The following is a 14,224-nucleotide window of genomic DNA, read 5'->3' on the forward strand; positions in this document are numbered from 1 at the left end:
AGTAGCATTGTATAACATTGAACATTTATAGCTAAACAATAATTCTGTCACAGCAGCATTATATAACAGTGACATTAAACATATGTAGCCACCTGAATACAACATTTCCAATATAACTCCGTTGGCCTAATTGAGCCATATTCACATGTTTAGTGTGTACATAAGGAACTTCCCCCAACGTACATGCATAACGTGATGTGAACAGGCCCTAAACTCCTTTCTGACCATACATATTTCCAGTTTTAGCATCTTACGAATATAAGGCGCATTTAGGTATTCAGGCGCGTTTCGAGGTGTTTACGAAAACACCGCGTCTGAACATACCCTAAGGCTACATGCACCTGGATTTGATGTAGAAAATCTGCATCAAAACCTTCGTTAAATGCAGGTAAATTCCACACTTAATATTGTGCTTTGTTTTTCATGCGGTTTTAGGGGCAGATTTTTCGTTTTGATGCCAAATCAGGCGTGGTTTTCGCTGCATATATATATATATATATATCAGACATAAAATGGCGACAGCACCCTGCGACACTAATGCCACCTAAACCACTAAATATAAATAAATATGCACTAAAGCTAAATCTACTTACAAATAGGGAGGTTCTTAGTGCACATTTTGAGCAAAAAGTGTTAGCCCACCTGCCACGACAAGGCGACCTCTGTAAGGTGTATATATATATATTTGTATGTAATTATTATTATTATTATTTTTTTTTAATAAGCTTGTCAAACAATACTGAGAAGGAAATGCAATATAAATTGACACGCTGCGTATTTTGAAATCTATACTGCAGATTAATTTACATGCAGATAATTTCTACAGTCTGTAGATGAGATTATTTGAAATCTCACTTACTTTGGTACTGTATTACGCTGGGGACTTAATGCAGGAAAATCTGCGTGGTAAATCCACACCATACGCAATGTGTGCATGTGGCCTAAAAGTAACAATAATCCTTGAATATATTCTCCTACGTTCAGGTTGTTAATGCTGAGAGCCTTTTATTGTCACACCCCTTTACAATAATCACAATTCTGACTATTTTATTATATTTATGATTACCTTGGATAATGGCTTTTAATCTTGGCAAAAAATCATCTAATGAAATGGCGTTTTGGCTTTACGTATGGTACGTACGCTGGGAAAATATTCAGACGATATATGTTGCAAAAACTGCAACCCAACCGTAACCTGAATAGACATAACCTGAAGCTTGCAAGGAACCGCATATCTCAGGGTACAGTTACACATATAGTGATCTTTGTGGTTTGGCGGAAGAAGTAATTTGAAAAGTGTTGCATAAAGGCGGCCAAAAATAACTTCTATCCCGTGTGATTTCTGTCCACTGATTTCAATGCAGAAGAACTATGGCATACAAAGTACCTAAAAAGTTGGGGAAAGTTTTAGACAAATACAAGAATACTAAGATGGTCGAAGTTCCTGTAATTGTTGAAAAATTGTAATGGCTTTTTTTCACCCTATACGGAAACATTGAGGTTATGTGACCGTAAGCCGCTATGGACCCTAGCCTAACGTGTCGTCCCCCCCCCCCTCTTAGAACAAAATCTAGGAAAACCATGTTCACAAGACCTCAGTTACACTGTGGTGGCATCAGAAACTAACTCGTTAATGACCGCCCACCGTCTTTTTGGCGATAGGCGGTGCAGGTGCTTAGTCTACAGCAAGGGTCTCAAACTTGGCCGGGTAAGTAGGCCACAGATAGAAAAAATGTGAAGTTGACGGGCTGCATTACTTTCAAATTTGATACAATACAAAATGATTGTTAATCAGTTATTTGAACTTATATAACACTATATTACTACTATAATAATACTACATTGCTATAATAATACCACTAGGTTTAAAATTTGCGAGATTTCTCTACGTGCTTATTTCAACAAGATTGGGCAGCCCCGATTTAGATAGTGCCACTGAGTAGTCTGCGGGTGCTGCCACTGAGTAGTCTGCGGGTGCTGCCACTGAGTAGTCTGCGGGTGCTGCCACTGAGTAGTCTGCGGGTGCTGCCACTGAGTAGTCTGCGGGTGCTGCCACAGAGTAGTCTGCGGGTGCTGCCACAGAGTAGTCTGCGGGTGCTGCCACAGAGTAGTCTGCGGGTGCTGCCACAGAGTAGTCTGCGGGTGCTGCCACAGAGTAGTCTGCGGGTGCTGCCACAGAGTAGTCTGCGGGTGCTGCCACAGACGCCCCAAGTAGATGACTCCATTGGGGCTCCCTCTAGGAGTGGAATCCCCAGCAAGAGCGTTGCCAATGCTTTGGCTGGGGATTCCTCTACTGTTGGAGCCCTTGACGTCACTGTCCATACACAGTGACGTCAGGGGATCCTCCTGGACCGGAATGTGATATCAGGGGCAACCCCAGAGCCGGTGTCCCGGAGCAGAGCACTAGTATAAGCTCTGCGCCGGAACTCTGGGGAAGCCACTGACATCAGTGTCCATATATGGACAGTGATGTCAGGGGCTTGCCCAGAGCTGGAGTCCTGGAGCACAGCCGATTCTAGCACTGTGCCTGGGATTCCAGCTCTGCTCCTGACATCACTGTCCATTTATGGACATGGATGTCAGGGGCAATCCCAGATGTGGAGTCCCCGGCAGAGCAATAGTAGGCTCTGGGACTCCAGCTGTGCTCCTGACATCACTGGGACTCCTGCTCTGGGGAAGCCCCTGACATCAATGTCTATGTATGGACAGCGATGTCAGAGGCTTCCCCGGAGCAGAGCCTATACTAGCGCTCTGCCCGGGACTCCGCTCTGGGGAAGACCGTGACAACACTGTCCATAAATGGACAGAGATGTCAGGGAATTCCAGAGTCCCGGAGCAGAGTCTGTACTAGCGACTCTGTGGGCCGCATGCTTGAGACCCCTGGTCTACAGCGACGTCTTTTGACTTCTCTAAGCAGGAGCTGTACCATGTTGCCGTTTTTTCCCCGGCTGATTTTGACCCGTTTTGCATCTGTTTTTTTTTCCCTGTCCGTTTTAAAATCGGATGAATTTAATTTAAATTTGTTGCCACACCCAGCCCCCCCCCCCCTGGTAGGTAATGCCACCCAGCCCCCCCTGGTAGGTAATGCCACCCAGCCCCCCTGGTAGGCAATGCCCCCCCTTACAGGAGAAGTCACTGACTTCAATGTTCATATATGGACAGTGTAGTCTCTCACTTCTCCTGTAGCGGAATCCCCAATCCCCGGCCGGGGATTGGGGATTCCGACTCCTACAGGGAGCAAGAAAAACCACTCTGCACTGTGAGGAGGAGAGAGAGCGCGAGCGACAGAAGACACGGCCGTCACTCGGGACGCATTCCGGTGATGGCCGTGTATTACCCGGCCCCATAGACTTCTATGGGAGCCGGGCCGCCGGATAATAGGGCATGTCCCATTTTTTGACAGCCAGGTTTCCCGAGCCGTCAAAAATGTGGTTGTGTGAATAGCCCCATTAGGGGTCTATTGTTCCTACTGCAGGCACGTGACGGCCGATTTTTGAACGGCAGTCACACGGCCGGGAAAACCGGTCGTGTGAATAAGGGCTTACAGCAGCATGTGTCAGTGACCGTGTAATGTATTACCGTAGCATACAGAAGTATGCTAATACATTATAAGTAGAAAAATAAAGTTGTAAATAAACCTATCCCTTCATGGGATTTAACCCCTTAAGGACACGGCCAATTTTGGCCTTGAGGACAGAACAATTTTTTTACATTTCCCGACGCTCATAACTCTTATTGTAGTTATATGAGACTTTGTTTTTTGCGGGACGAGTTGTATTATTTTTTTTTTTCTTTATCAAGATTTGTATTTTTGCAAAAACAAAATTACAGCATATAAACATTGTACAATATTGGCCGAAAAATTGTACACACTATAAAATACAAATTTTTACAGTTTATGAACATTATGAAAAATGCATGAACACAAATAGGCGGTAACCTCCCAACCATCTAAAGAGCGTATGAATCAAAATACAGTAGTACCAGCTGTACCATATTCACATCAAGATAATACCTTAGCCATGAGGACCAGGCCTCAATAAAGTAAGAGTTGGTACATATAAGTGCCATAAATATAATATAACACCAACACAAGACACCAGACAACAAAGGGAAACACAGACACACATAGCGCAAGGAGAAAAGATCACAGAATTTGCTCAGAACCCTCCATCCAACCAGAGAGGTAGATCAGTACCACCCCGGAATCCAGACCATACTGCCCACGTTTGGACGAAGAGCACAGACTTGCCCCTGTCAGCGGACAGCAACTCCTCCATTCTCATTATCCCGTTCACCTCTGTTACCCATTCCGTCAAAGAGGGAACAGCATGAGACTTCCAGTGTCTAGGTACCACTGTTCTCGCCGCAGTCAGGAAATTTATCAAGCCTGGGATCAAAAGTCAGATTAAGATCTCCCACAATTAAGACGCCCTCAGTAAACTCTTCCAATTTCTTCAAGAACAAGCGCCCCACTCTAGCCTGGTCCTGATTGGGGAGGTACAAGTTAGCCAGAGTAAAAATCTTATTGCGCACGGACAATTTGAGAAAGACAGCGACCTCCCGGGTCAACCAAAACATCAATGAGTTTATGAGAGAGTGACTTGTGGATACATATTCTAGCCCCTTTGGACTTGGATTCCGGGTTGGCACTATGAAACCAGGACGGAAAATATCGATTTGTAAATTGTGGCGTATGACCCACCTGGAAGTGAGTCTCCTGTAGGAACAAGATATTTACTCGTTCTTAATGCATGTTTTATATAAAATTTGTGAGCGTTTTTCCGGGACATTAAGCCCCCTAGCATTGAAGGTACATACTTTCAATTGCGCCATCACTTCCTCCACCCCGAGGAGCACACAAATAGAATGCGCTAATGCAGTGGTGAATAGGACAAGACAGACAAGGCGGGGAGACACGGTAACAAAGACAGACGAACGGGCAAAATAATCACCCACTCCTTGAGCTACTCAAGGAGAAAGAATCTAACAGACACCGGAATCAACCAGTGAGTCCCTAAGAGGAGAAGTGTCAGGACACGGACTAGCCAGTGCCCCGCACCCCCCAACCCGGCAAATTACAATAAAGCAAATAACGATAGAACATTAGAGTCAGGAAAACCAAGGCACTTCGCATGATACCCAATAATAGTAAAACAAAGGTATGCAGCATTAATATACCCCGAGAAATACCTCAGTGGAGAACACTCCTGGATACATTCAATGTCGTCATCAAATGCATATACATGTTAGTGGTACATGGAATTTATAGAAACATTAAGCATTCGCTTCTGAAGTGCATTAATAGCAATCAACCTACACCAATTACCATCAGAGCTCCAGCAGCAATCATTTATAACGAGCGGTAAACACAGACATTAATGGCTATAAGAAGCACAGACTGCAATTGCTTCAAATGAGGAACACATTAGTTATTGCGTTGAACTCTAATAACAGACCACCACAAGGCCTAAGAAGGATATCAGATCGGCTCAGCGAGGCGACCCTCATGACGACCTCCAGGAGAAGCGGGAGAACGACCTCGCTTACGCGACCGTGGACGCGGTGGCGGACCTGGAACATAAGGCCAATCAGGTATGGAGACTCGAGGCACACGGAGAGCAGCGCAGAAGTCCGGAACATCCCCTGGGTCCCGAACAAACAGCAATGACCCATCTCTGCGAACCTGTAACTGGAAGGGGTGACCCCAAGAATAAGAGATCTCATGCTCCCTCAACACATCCAGCAGAGGACGAAGCATTCTGCGCTTATCCAGAGTCATCCTGGACAAATCCGATAGCAGTTAAATCTTGACCCCTTGCAATAAAACCTCGCCTTTGTCTCGGGCCTTCCTCATTATCTGCTCCTTTAGAGAGAAGAAATGGACACGGCATAGCACATCTCTAGGCCTATCAGGATCCGGGTTCCGAGGGCCCAGGGTCCTGTGGGCTCTATCCAGCTCCATAGGATCATCAGCAGGGCGCCCCAACAAGGTGTTAAATAGAGACTGTAAAGCAGGGATGAGTTGACCCGGAGAGATATCCTCAGGAATGCCCCGAAGCCGAATATTATTGCGGCGGTTCCGATTCTCATGATCCTCAGCCAGGTTAAATAACGCATGGATCTGATGAGCGTGTTGATCCAAACGGGCGTCATGAGAAACTTGCTGCTGTGAGATAACTGAGACATCGCTTTCCATGCGCTGCACCTGATCGGATAACTGGGATAGGTTGGTGGTAAGAGATTGTATCTCAGACTTATATGTCGTTTCAAGACGGTGAACATAACGCTCCATGTCCTGCTTAGTGGGTAACGCTGATAGCTGTCGTCTCAAGCCCTGTAAATCATCTCCTAGGACAGAAGAGGCTCTCAATGGCGATGAGGGGTGAATAGCCATATCTGTAGGAGAGGTAGAAGGCAGCAATGCAGGCCCCAGCACATGAGGGAGGGATGATGGAGAGACCCGGCCGCCATGACAGGCACCACGTGGCGAGCTGTCCCGCGCAGGCAGCGCCATCACAGCCCCAGAAGAGCTCGGTATTACCCCATCCAGCTGGGAGAGAATCCGCCCAGACGAACCGGACAGTGAGGGGAAGGTACTAGCGGTACCTGATGCAGCAACGCCGGCCGCAGATGACATCCTCTCTGGGAGCAAGGACCCGGTGCCATCTCTCCTCCGTCAGCGCCATCTTAGAAGCTGTTCCAGCAGCCCCGTCGGTTAGAAATCACTGGATGGAGCCGGCTGCAGACATCTGCCGAGTACAATAAGGAGTCCCCGTGGAGGCCTTGGATTTCCTGACCATTAGGTTAGTAAAAGGATGCTTTTTAATGAGCTTATGATCGGGTTAAAGGAGTGCAGGAGCGGAGCTCTCAAGCAGCACGTCTGGTCAGCGCCATGTCCAAGCCACGACGAGTTGTATTTTATGTAAGTACCATTTTTTGGTACAAATACATTATCGTTTAATTTTTATTTATTTTTTTACACCATACACCGATCATAAATAATGTTATACATTTGTACAGGTTGTGGCGATACTAAATATGTCTATATTGTTTCATGTTTTGGGACTTATATTTTAAAAAGTTTATTATCAAAAAATGTGTTTCTGTGTATTTTTTTTTTACTTTATTTATCAGATTTTTTTTTGACATTCATTTTAACTTTTTTTTTTATTTTTTTAATCCCATAACGGGATTTATCATTTTTGATTTTGTAATGTACTGGCATAGATCTATAGGCTCGTACATTAGCCTGTGTACTGATTGCCCTAACAGAAAATATTTTCTGACAGCCCTGGGGTCCTTCAATGGACCCTGGGCTATCTGGCCATACAAGTTTTCTGTGACACGATCAAAGTTCAGTCCCCTCTCCTTGAACGCCGCGATCAGCTTTCATCGCGGCATTCAAAGGGTTAATGGCGGAGAGAAGATCTTTCTCTCCTCTCCGCTGTCAGAGCGGGGCTGTGGCTGTGTATTACAGCAGTCGCCCCGCTCTCGATCGCACGCAGAGACGGCTGTCACACAGGACAAGAATGCTCGTCCTAATGCGCCAATTACTAGCCGCTCAGGACGAGCATTCTCGTCCTGTGTCGGCAACCAGTTAAACCAAAAAGAAAGTTAAAAAAATAATTTAATGAAAATGTCCCCAAAAAAGTCATTATTTTGCATAAAATATATTTTATTGACCACACATTACATAAAATAAAAAAAAAAATACAAATATTAGGTAATAACCTGTAATAACCTGAAGAATTTAACAGGTTATTAGCGTGGAACATGAATGGGATAAAAGTAAACAAAAAAACTACGCCGAGAATCGCTTTCTCCTTTATTCACGCTGTTAAAATAAACAATATAAATTACACAGTGAATTTTTCCTATCCCCAAACTGCGCAAAAAAAATAAAAAATTCTCCCGCATAAAACAAGGCCTCATACGGCCACGTCAATGAAAAAAATAAAAATAAATTGACTCCTGAAAGGCAGAGACAAAAAAATTGAAAAATTCAGCTGGTCATTAACCCCTTCCCGACATTTGCCGTATGGGTACGCCATGGAAAGCATTGACTGCCCGCATTTTGTCGTACCCATACGCCAAATGTTTGGCACCGGCTCAGTAGCTGAGCCGGTGCCATCATCGTCGGATCTCAGAACGGCGGGGACCGAAATTAGCTTCGATCCCCGCCATTAACCCCTTAAGTGCAGCCGTCAAACGCGGTCGCTGCACTTAAGGTGTTTGCAGCTCATCGGAACCCCAGCAATGAAATTGCCGGGGTTCCGGTGGCTGCAATAGCAACCGGAGGCCTAATACTGGCCTCCCGATCTGCCTAGCACGGAAACCGGTCAAGATCCGCCCGGCGGCGGAGCCTGATCGGCTTCCGTAGCCGCCGGCACGATGGCGCCGGGTCAGGAGCTGATCCAGCGTCATCAGCGGTGCAAGTCAGCTGTATGTTACAGCTGACATCCACCTGTAACGGCAGGAAGCGGAGCTAGCTCCGATCCCTGCCATTAACCCCTTCAATGCAGCAATCGAAAGCGATTGCTGCATCGTAGCGGTTACTAGCAGATCGCCAGTCCTGACAGGCAATCGGGACTGGCGACTGCTGCTATGGCAACAGGAGACACAATGGTCTCCTGCTCTGCCATTATGGAAGCCGATTAGGCCCCGCCGGGAGGCGAAGCCTAATCGGCTTGCTGTCAGTGAATAACTGACAGATCTAATACATTGAACTACGTAGGTAGTGCAATGTATTAGAAAAAAATAAATCTGACAGCTGGACCTTCAAGTCCCCTAGTGGGACTTGAGAAAAAGTGAAAAAAATAAGTTTGAAAACAATAAAAGTTGCAAGTAATAAAATAAGAGTAAAAGCGTTTTATCAAGTCCTTTTATTATTGAAAAAAATAAATAAACCATACGTATTTGGTATCGTAACGACCTGAGGTACCAAAATATTATATTTATTGCACGCGGTGAACTGCATTAAAAAAAAAAAAAACGTAAAAAACTATACCAGAGTTTCTGTTTTTTGGTCACTTTGACCTATAAATATTGGAATAAAAAATGATCAAAAAGTCGCACGTATCCATAAAGTCCTATAAAATAGGTATCGCCGGAATCGTACTGACCCGCAGAATAAAGTTAACATGTAATTTATAACGCTTGGTGAACGCTGTATAAAAAAACTAAATAAAACTATGCCAGAATTGCGTTTTTTTGTTTAACTGGCCTCACAAAAAATAAGGTAAAAAAGTCAAAAAGTCGCATGTACCCCAAAATGGTACCAATAATAACTACAGGTCGTCCCGCAAAAAAAAAGCCCTCATACAACTACGTCTATGAAAAAATAAAATTAGTTATGGCTCCAATAAGTCAGGAAATAAAAAATATGCAGTTGTTTGAAGAGGTGATTTATCAAGGACCAAAAATTAGGGAACCAGGAAAGGGAGGGCCCAAACATGTCCGCTGGAAGCGCCGGTGCCCGTATTATACCAGGACAACACTTTCCCAGCAAAATTCCCCAAACTGCAAAGGTGCGGAGTGTGGACCACAAGGGGCATAAGAGAGGACGCCATTTATCAGTGCGACAACGGCTTGTGCAGAAAGGATTGCTTCACAGCGTAACACACATCTATGGAGTATTTTATTGTTTTTTTTTACCCCATTATTATACCACCTGACTATGCTCCTGATGTACTCTGCCCAGCTTACATGTGCTCCCACATTATAAACGGAAACACCAGCAATACTCAAATAAATCTACCAAGCAAAATCCGCTCTTCAAAAGCCAAATGGCGCTCCCTCCGCTCTGAACCCTACAGCGTGCCGAAACAGCAGTTTCCTTCCACATATATGGCATCGCCATACCCGGGAGAACCCTTTTAACAATTTTTGGGGTGTGTGTCTCCAGTGTCATAAGCTGGGCATGACATATTTGCCACTGAATTGGCATATCTAGGGAAAAATATACATTTTTAATTTGCACCATCCGCAGCGCATTCATTTATATAAAAGACCTGTGGGGTGAAATGCTCACTACACCCCTTAATAAATGCCTTGAGGGGTGCAGTTTCCAAATGGGGTCATTTCTCAGGGGTTTCTTTTTATTATTTCACATCAGAGCCTCTGCAATTGTGAACCAATACTTTGTAAATCGCCAAATTAGGCCTCAATTTCACATGGTACTCTCTCACTCCTGAGCCCTGTCGTATGTCCAGGCAAAAGATTATGGCCACATGTAGGGTGTTTCTAAAACCGGGAAACACCGCATAATAATTAGAGGGCTGTCTTGTTATGGTGGCACAAGCCGGGCACCACATATTGGCAGATCTATGGAAAAAATCTCTTTCACTCTGCAACATGGAGTGCACACTAATTTCTACAAAACACCTGCGGGGTTAACATGCTCACTACGCCCCTAGGTAAATGCATTGAGGGGTGTAGTTTCCAAAATGGGGTCACTTCTGGGGGGTTTTCACTGTTTTGGTCCCACAGGCGCCCAGAAACCAATCCAGCAAAATCTGTACTCCAAATGGCGCTCCTTCCCTTCTGAGCCCTGCCATGTGCCCAAATAGCAGTTTCTGACCACATATGGGGTATTGCCGTACTCGGGAAAAATTGCTTTACAAATGTTGGGTACTTTTTTTTTCCTTTATTTGTTGCGAAAATGAAAAAATTTGCGCTAAAGCTACGTCTTACTGAAGAAAAAGGATTGTTTTTATTTTCACTGCCCAATTCTAATAAATTCTATGAAACATCTATGGCGTCTAAATGCTTACTATACCCCTAGATGAATTCCTCAAGGGTTGTAGTTTCCTAAATGGAATCACTTTTTGGGAATTTTCATTGTTTTGTCCCCTCAGGGGCTTTGCAAATGTGACATGGCCTCCACAAACCATTCCTGCTAAATGTAATCTCCAAAAGCCAAATAGCGCTCTTTCACTTCTAAGCCCTGCCGTTTGTCCAAACAGCCGTTTATGACCACATGTGGGGTATTGTTTTATTCAGGAGAAATTGCTTTACAAATTTTGCGATGCTTTTTTCTCCTTCAGTCCTTGTGGAAATGAGAAAAAATTAGCTAAACCTACATTTTCTTTGAAAAAATTTAGTTTTTTATTTTCAGGGCCTACTTCCAATAATTTCTGCAAACAACCTGTGGGGTCAAAACCCTCACTATACCCCTAATTTCCTCAATGGGTGTAGTTTCCAAAATGGGGTCACTTGTGTTGAGTTTTCATTGTTTTGTCCCCTCAGGGGCTTTGTAAATGTGACATGGCCTCCGCAAACCATTCCTGCTAAATGTGATCTCCAAAAACCAAATGGTGCTCCATCCCTTCTAAGCCCTGCCGTGTGTCCAAACAGCCGTTTATTACCACATGTGGGGTATTGTTTTACTCGGGAGAAATTGCTTTACAAATTTTGCAGTGCTTTTTCTCCTTTTAGTCCTTGTGGAAATGAGAAAATAACTGCTAAACCTACATTTTCTTTGAAAAAAATGTAGATATTAATTTTCACAGCCTAATTCCAATAATTTCTGTAAAAAACATGTGCGGTCAAAATGCTCACTATACCCCTAGATAATTTCCTTGAGGTGTGTAGGTTCCCAAATGGGGTCACTTTTGGGGATTTCCACTGTTTTGGCACCGCAAGAGCCCTTCAAACCTGACATGGTGCCTAAAATATATTGTAATAAAAATAAGGCCCCAAAATCCACTAGGTGCTCCTTTGCTTCTGAGGCCGGTGCTTCAGTCCAGTAGCACGCTAGGGCCACATGTGGGATATTTCCTAAAACTGCAGAACCTGGGCAATAAATATTGAGTTGCATTTCCCTGGTAAAACTTTCTGTGTTATAAAGAAAATTGGATTAAAAATTAATTTCTGCAAAAAAATATGAAATTTGTAAATTTCACCTCTACTTTGCTTTAATTCCTGTGAAAAGTCTAAAGGGTTAAGAAACTTTCTAAATGCTGTTTTGAATACTTTGAGGGGTGAAGGTTTTAAAAATGGGGTGACTTTTTGGGGGTTTCTAATATATAAGCACCTCAAATCCACTTCACAACTGAACTGGCCCCTGTAAAAATAGCCTTTTGAAATTTTCTTGAAAATGTCAAATTGCTGCTAAAGTTCAAAGCCTTGTAACGTCCTAGAAAAATAAAAGGATGTTAAAAAAACAATGCCAATCTAATTTAGACATATGGGGGATGTTAATTAGCAACAATTTTGTGTGTTATAACTGCATGTCTTACAAGCAGATACATTTAAGTTGAGAAAAATGCTAATTTTTGCAATTTTTCGCAAAATTGTGGTGTTTTTCACAATTAAATACTGAGCATATCGAGCAAATTTTGGCAGTAACATAGTCCAATGTGTCACGAGAAAACAATCTCAGAATCGCTTGGATAGGTAAAAGCATTCCGGAGTTATTACCACATAAAGTGAAACATGTCAGATTTGAAAAATGAGGCTCGGTCAGGAAGGTAAAAAGTGGCTAAAGAGGGAAGGGGTTAAGGCCAGAAATTGACCTGCGGTGCGGAATTTTATTCTGCAGCATGTCAATTGTATTTACGTAATCCTACTTATTTGTTGCGGGGTTTCCCCATTGAATTCAATGGGGAGATAAATGCCACAACAAATAGCAGTTGTTGCAGTTTTTTGCGGCGGGTTCACAGTGATTCCGCTGCACAAAACGCAACTTTTTCGCCTGGAAATACCTGCGGCGCACGGGGCGGATACGCTACGTGCTGTTACGCAGTGTATCTGCCCAGTGTGAACCCGGCCTAATGGCGTAAACTTAGTCCCAGCAGTCTGAATATGCACCAAATTTATCAGTTGTGCGCGGTGTTTGATAAATCTAGCAAATTTTGAAACTTTTCTCTTCCTTATACCACCTTTTGCTTGGCTTCGTGTACACCAGCTCTGTGCAAAAATTTTGGCGCACAGTTTTGCATTTTAAGTCCCTTTCTGCCATGCCTTCTTTCCAAGTGTGGCACAATAAAGTATCTAAAACAAGTTTATAAATGTGCCGCACTTGGAATAGTAAGGGCTTGTCCACATGTATTGGAATTGCTGCAGGAATTTTCTGCAGCAATTCCGCAGAAACTAGCAAAAATTTCCTGCGTTTTTACTGCAGAAAATGATTTCAATTTTGCTGCGTTTTTTTTTTTTTTTTTCCAATGTTGGGAGATGGTGACATCTCTAAAAAACGCAGCAATTCAGTCCACTTTCCGCAGCAGAAATTGACATGCTACGGTACGAAAAATACGCACCGCAGGTCAATGTCTCGTTGGAAATTTTATGCAGCACGGGGATGACATTTGTTATGGTATGTCCCGGCCGCAATTCCGGACTGAAAATACGCAGCAATTCCGTTGTGTGGACAAACCCTAAATGTGCCACAATTGGAATAGTAAATCTCCCCTAATGTCTTTCCACAGTGCATCAATAACTGCAGATTGACTGTGCATGTCTGTTTTTCATTTTCTTTTGAGATACAAAGTAATCACCCCTGTTTGGGTATGTTCACACAGGGCGGATACGCTGCGTTAAAGCAAACCTAATATCCGCCCTGGTCGCCGCAGGGTATTGCAAAAAAACGACACAAAATTGTCCGCTGCGGGAATCCTGCAATAAAAAATAAATTTTCCATGGTGCATGTCCCTCCGGCGTTCTGCGACCGTGGGACGACTTTTCCCATTCCATTAAAACGACCATCACGCAGACACATGTATTTCATTGGGGCCGTTCACACGGCCTTTGTTTCAACGCACCATGTTCAGGTTCCGTTGAAAAATAGGACATGTCCTGTTTTCTTCCATTTTCACAGATCCCTCAATAGACTCCAGTCTATTGGGATTTGTGAAAACAGCACCTGCACGGGAGCAACTCTGGCGTGAAAGACGGATGTTTTTCACATCTGAGTTTCCACTCGTTCGTGTGAATCTAACCTTACTCACGTCTGACAGTGCTGGGTCTGAAATACAACAGATACAACCAGAGCACGACGGACCCCATTGACTTATATAGTGACCATTGGGGTTCCGTCTTGGTGTCTGTTGTTTTGACAGGAAGAATATCGTGTCAAATTTGACTGAATTTGTCGAAATATAGAAGAGGAATATATGTTTCTCTCTTTTTACAAAGTACATTTACTAGAAATTTGCAGAAGGAGCGCAGAGAAGGTCCCAACTCTTTTTGATACACAGGGTATATAGGACCCCCCGGGTTCTGA

At 43.8% G+C, this 14,224-nt stretch overlaps 1 protein-coding gene across 3 annotated transcripts in view; it reads left to right on the forward strand.

Moving 5' to 3' along the window:
* Nucleotides 1-14,224, forward strand: part of FBXO43 (F-box protein 43) — a 42,539-nt gene that overhangs the window by 14,491 nt on the left and 13,824 nt on the right. The window lies entirely within an intron of this gene.

Source organism: Rhinoderma darwinii, chromosome 5 (genome assembly GCF_050947455.1).
Source record: "Rhinoderma darwinii isolate aRhiDar2 chromosome 5, aRhiDar2.hap1, whole genome shotgun sequence".
Lineage (NCBI taxonomy): Eukaryota > Metazoa > Chordata > Amphibia > Anura > Rhinodermatidae > Rhinoderma > Rhinoderma darwinii.